The 6,396-nt window shown below is 34.7% G+C and overlaps 1 non-coding gene across 1 annotated transcript; it reads left to right on the top strand.

Moving 5' to 3' along the window:
- The first annotated feature begins 1,729 nt into the window (after positions 1 to 1,729).
- On the top strand, positions 1,730 to 1,836 carry LOC111764459 (U6 spliceosomal RNA). Its single transcript, XR_002797055.1, has one exon. It is a non-coding gene; the product is annotated as a U6 spliceosomal RNA (small nuclear RNA).
- The last annotated feature ends 4,560 nt before the right edge of the window (positions 1,837 to 6,396 follow it).

Raw genomic sequence — 6,396 nt, 5'->3', positions numbered from 1 at the left:
TAAAATTCAGTTCTTCAATTCCTCACATTTCAACTGCTCATTAACCACTTGAAGCTACTGGTTGCTGAATTCAACAGCACAGTTACAGAACATTTTCATTGTGCCAGAAAGTTCTATTGGAGGGGGTAGCAAACAGAGAATTCTGGAATGGATTTAAGGGGTAGGTAGTCAAAACCTCAGGAAATGTTAAAAATGGCAGAATTATTTAGCATGGAATGAAGAAAAAGGCATGACGGCATTATGGCTCCTGAATGACAGATCAGATACAGCGAGAGGCAAACAGATGTTTTTCACATGCTGATAAGAGACAGAAGGACCTTATTTAAAATATAGTGGCAGGATTTAGGTTAAACAGAAAAAGTGAGGGGTGTTAAACCAGTGGATGATTTATAAGAATCTTCCTCTCCACAGACTCCTGTGAGGAAGGTACATACCTAGTGAGAGGTGGTAAATAATTATCATTGATAATCAGACTAAATGCTTGGATATCCTTTCTAAACTCAGGGAGATGAAATCAAATGACCAGTTAACAAATATTTATTGGATGGAAACTATGTGTCAGGCCCTATAATAAGAGAGGGAATAGGGCAGCAGTACTCAACACGGCTTATCTTTTTCCTGCCCTTAAAATATTATATTAGATTCCAGGAGTTAGGGGAAGTAATAAAATATAAATAAATAAAATAAGTTCAAATAAAAGGTACCATTAGGAAGACAATGTAGCATAATGTGGGAAGAAATGACTATGGGTATTACATCATCTTGGAAAATCAGAAGGCCCTCTGAGTGATGTCATTTGTGTTAAAAACAGCAGAACTATGCCATTTTCAAGAGTGAGGAGGAGGTGGCCATGACAGCATCAGATAAACTGGGGCAAGAAAGTTCCAAGTTGAAAAAGCAGAAAGTGAAAAACCCTCAACCACACATATTAAGGGTAAAACAAAAGCCACTCTGGTTGGAGAATCATGAAGCAGGGGAAGAGTGGTTTGACACAAGTTGAAGAAATATGTAGGGACTTGCAGCTCATGATATGGAGTTATATTTTATTCTGGTTAAAACTGAATGCCAATGGAAAGTTTAGCAAGATCATTCTGACTCCTCTTTGATGGCTGGGATGTGAAGGTATGTACGTGTGAAGAGGTACAAGGGTGAGGGGAGTAGGAGGTAGAGGGAGCAGTCTGTGAACAATAAAATGGTAGGACTGGAGTTTTACCAGTAGAGATGGCAATAAGTGGTCAGATTTATTATTTTGGAGGTATTAATAGAATAGAATTGAGGGGGCCTATTGTTAGGATGTATGTAGGATATGAGATAAAGAGAGAAATAAAGAATTACTTGTAGAGTTTTGACCTGAGAAATGGGAAAAAGGGTATAGGGTGGTACAATTTACTGAAATATTGGAAACTTGGTGGCAGAAAGGGTATATTTGGGCAGAACTTTAAGTCTGTGATGTCTTTTAGTCACTTAAATGGAGATGTAGAGTAGTCTTTTGAATATAGGACTCTGTGTCTCAGACGAAGGTTAACTAAAGAACTTTTTTTCTAAAAAGATTTAGAAAATCTGAACACCTATGGAAACTCTTGATCTAATTGACATTTCTAGAATACTACCACAAAAAGTACAGAATACACAAACTTTTCAAGTGCACATGAAATATTCACCAAGATAGACCATCTGCTTGGACATAAAATACATCTAGTTAATTCAAAGATTAAAATCTTACAACACAGTGTTCATTTTGGCAGCACATATACTAAAATTGTAATGATACAGGGATGATTAGCACGGCCCCTGTGCAAAGATGACATGCAAATTCATGAAGTGCTCCATAATTTAAACAGTGAAACCTAAGTTAAACCATTGACTGTAATTAACAGTACAATTATAAAAATGTGCTTTCATTAACTGTAACAAAAGTTCCACACCAATGTAAGGTGTTAATAATAGGGTAGAATATGGGGACCTGTATATTATGTATTATTGTTATGTAAACCCACAACTTAATCTAATTTTTTTAAAAAATTACAACTCCGATCTAAAAATTACAATTGAGTTAAATTAGAAATCAATAACAAACTATCTAGAAAACACCCAATTATTTGGGAATTAAGTAATACACTATATTATTAAACAAACAAAGGATGGAAAAGAGTACCAAAAAGTAGGAAATATTTTCAAGGACTGATTATGAAAACATTGCATAATAAAATTAAGTGGATTCTTCTAAAACTGCTATTAGAATTCTATTCTTTTAAATGTCTATATCAAAAGAGAAGAAAGGATTAAAGCAATAATTTGTTTCCAATTTTAGATGCTAAAAAAAGAAGGTCAACAGAAACCCAGAGGGAATAGACAAGGATTTAAGTAATAAAGATATAAGCAGAAATCAATGAAATAGAAAAACCTAAGAACAGCAGACAAGAATGTTTAAAGAAAAAATCTGATTTTTTGGCAAAGGTTGATAAATTTGCCAGATTGATCAGCAAAAAAAGAAGAGAGATGCAAATTACTAATCAGGAATAAGGATTGAAATAAAGAAGTAAAACTTTCTTTTATCACAATTAATATAATAGTTTCAAAAAAAACTCCTATGTAAGTTACAGAAACGTAACTGGAGTACAAAATTTAGGAAGTTCACATTAATATAAAGTTAATGTATGAAATTAATAATATTTCTATATACCAAGGATAAACAATTGAAAAACAAAATTAAAATATAAACCTCTCATTTGCAATAACATCAAAAAAACTTTAAAAAGTAGGAAATAAACTTAACAAATGGCATCCAAGATCTGTACACTAAAAGCCATCTAACATATTGCTAAGGAAGATTGAAGAAGACCTAAAACAATGGAGAGATACACCATGTTCATATTCAGGAATTGGAAGACTCATTATGGTTAAGATGTCATTTATACTCAAATTGATATGTAAACTCAATGTAATCCCAATCTAAATTCTATGAGCTTTTGTCATATATATTGACACGCTAATCCTAATATTTATATGGAAATGCAAAGGATCTGGACTTGTCATATCAATCATGCAAAATAATTAATTGGGAGGATTTACCCTTTCTGATTTCAAGATGTAATGTAACCAAAATGGGATGATATTTCCATAGAGATAGATAAATTAATAGGGATAGATAGATAGATCAATGAACTAGATTGGAGAGTTCTGAAGTATACTGACACTTACATATTAAATTGATTTTCAACCAAAACAACTAAATGAGAAAATAAATCTTTTCAACAAATGGTGTACAAATGGCTTTCTAGATGGTACAAAACATATCTAAACTTAAACCTTACAGCATATACTAAAATTAATTTTAGATGGATCTTATATTTAAAAATAAAAGTGAAATCTACAAATATTCCAGAAGAAACCATAGGTGAATATTTTGCCAAACTTGTAATGGGCAAATGTTTTTGTGGAAGGACATATAAAGCGTTAGTTATAATAGAAAAGAAAATTCTTGGACTGGATCAAAATTAACAACTTTTCATTAAATGACATACAAAATGGGAGGAGGTAAGCTGAATACAGGGAGAAAAAATTAAGAGATAGGTAGGTAAGTAGGTAGATGGGTAGATAGGTAGATAGATTAGATAGATAGCTAGATAGATAGATATAGATAGATCTGACAGATGCCTTCTATCAGAATATATACAATAACCACTATCAGTATTTTAAGAAATAAGCTAATTAAAAATTAGCAAACAATCTTGAACTGATACTTGTTAGAGAACTGAAAACATGCCCATAAAAAGAATTGTTAGAGAATACTTAGAGCATATAGTTGCCAAAAACTGGGAACTATCAGTTATCTAAGAAAAGGAAATGTTAATTGCAAGTTCTGGTTTGTTCAAAATATGAAATACTTCTCAGCATCAAAAGGAATAAAGTATTGTTACACACAACAGCATAGATATATTATAAAACAATATGTGAACAAAGGATACCAAATGCAAAAGAGTATATACTGTTTAAATTCATTTACACGAAGTTGAATAACAAAAACAACTAATCTACTGTTAAAATAATCAAAGAATTGACTGAGCTCAAAAATCCATATGATTGGGCCCAATCCAAACCCTCAATTTCTAGTGTTCTTTCCCAAATTCTACTCTTTGTCCATTTCACAAGATTACCTACCAATGCACTAGATTAGCAATTTCCTGTATAATGTTTTTTATCATACTCCATAAACTTACCCCCTCTTCACAGTGCCATTCTTGCCTATGTGAAATAAAAAGTTTTGAGGAGCCCATGGGAATCTTGCTTCCTGAGAATAATCTGCCTCTGAAGTAGGAGTTGCCTTCTGTGCAGATCCTTATTCCAAAGTTACCAATCAGAATGGTTGCTTCTTTTCTTCTGGGAAGAGCAAGTCAGGGGTATATAGAGCTGGAATATAAAGCTAATAGAAAGATCCTCCATATGGAAGGAAACAACAGTTGTCTTAGCCCATAATGGGGTTGTTGGGCAATGCTAGTGCTCACTTGAATTTGTTGTCATATAATTGATGAGTTCCATAGGCACTACTGTGTGATTTTTCTTTGTCAGTGTTCCCAGGCCCAGATGTAGGTCCAGAGTAGACAGATATTTTGATTTAACCCAGTTAGTTTTTTGCTAGTTGAGTATGTCAGAGAGAAGAAGAAATAAATAAATTAAAGGAATTTGAAGGGTATTATGGTTCAGGATGGTGGAAGCTAACCTTATCAAGGAGGAAGGCAACTGCATATAAGAATATGGACAGCAATAGGAAGTAGACAAATAAGGTGACATTATCTGACTGGACAATTAGCAACTCTGGGGAAGGAGTTGGTTGTGTTTGCTCAGCCTATTCTGCTCTTTTCTCCTGCAGGCAACATGTGTTCCTTTCATGAACAATTAAGGTTTGTGGGACTGTTTCTCTCCCGTAGGAGTAAAAGGAAGCCTACAGATGTTCAACCCTGTCTGTGGCTTAGTTAATCTGACAATAGCAATTCCCTTACTTAGCATACTTGAGGCTTTCCACCTGCCTAACGCTCATATCTATCTCTCAGTTGTCTACAAACTCAGGTGGAGAAAAATGATGCTATTTATCCGTGTACTCAAAACCCCAAGAGTGGAGAGGGGAAGTTAAAGCAAAACAAAACAAAATAAACCACAGAGAACAACTAACTTTCAGTAGAAACAAGGAGGGAGTTTGGGAATGATTAAATACAAATTTAGAAAGTTGGTGTTAATGGTGGGCAGGGTGGTAGACTTGAAGACTTGGAGGGCAGGGAAGAGGTGGGAGATGCTCTTAGTTCTGAAAAATGTACAAATCAGCTTTTGTCATAGATGATCAGAAGTATGGGTTTCTGCTGGTGACTGAGGCTAATAGGGCTGTCTTAATTTACCAGGGATGCTATGATAAATATCATACAAAGGGCTGATTTATATGTAACCACTGACTACAGCAATTTTACTCATAACTGTAGTGGTTATTTTAGCTTATTTCTTTTACTTGTTTTCTAGTTTTTGCCTTATGTTAACTAAGTGATTTAGCTGTAACCAGATGCTTTCCTTGACCCTCATTTACAACCCATCTCCATTCTTTTATGTGTCATTATAGTTGTTATCTTTTGTTAACTGAGTGAACAATAGCATTGCTATAACCAGAAGCTTGCTTCTCATTTACAGTCAGTTTCTGCATATCCCAGCTAGCTTTTATCAGTTTTCAAGGGCTTCTCAGGTCTGTGCTTGCACACTCCCTATTAACTGTAACCAAACATAACCAGTCAATACATGCCAATTTAAATAATGTCCTATCTCCTTCTCCCTTGTTTGAATCCCATAAAAAACCCTAAGTTCTTTTGACACAAGGAGAAAGATTTGAGCTTTCCTCCTGTCTCCTTGCTTGGCTGCCCTAGCCGAGTCCTGGTGTCACGACATTGACTTTGGTGTACTTTGGACAATGAGCCCACTGCTCAGTAACATAAGCAACTGGAATTTTTGGCTCATACTTTGGATGTCAGAGGTCCAAAACCAAGGTCTTTATTGGCCATGCTTTTTCCTGGAGTCTTCAGTGTTCTGGTGCTGTCTTGTCACATTCCTTGGAGTTCTTGGACTTGCACTGCTGCCTGTGTCACATGGTGATATGTATCCTACATCTCTTCTTGTAGCTTTTTCTGACTTTTCACTTCCTTGTCTTCTGGCATCTCTAACAGCATCTGAATTCCCTCATTTTTAAGGCCTTCAGTTATACAGATTAAAACCCACCCTGATTCAATTAAGCCATACCTTGACTAAGAATATCTATAAAATGTCCTATTTACAAATGGGTTCAAACCCATAGAAATGTGGATTAAGATTAAGAACATCTTTTGTTGGAGTACATGATTTAATTTATCTAAAAGGCATGAC

The sequence above is a fragment of the Dasypus novemcinctus genome, chromosome 12, assembly GCF_030445035.2.
Source record: "Dasypus novemcinctus isolate mDasNov1 chromosome 12, mDasNov1.1.hap2, whole genome shotgun sequence".
In the NCBI taxonomy this organism is placed as follows: domain Eukaryota; kingdom Metazoa; phylum Chordata; class Mammalia; order Cingulata; family Dasypodidae; genus Dasypus; species Dasypus novemcinctus.
The sequence above is the reverse complement of the archived record's forward strand: the minus strand, read 5'-3'. Positions and strand labels throughout refer to the sequence as shown.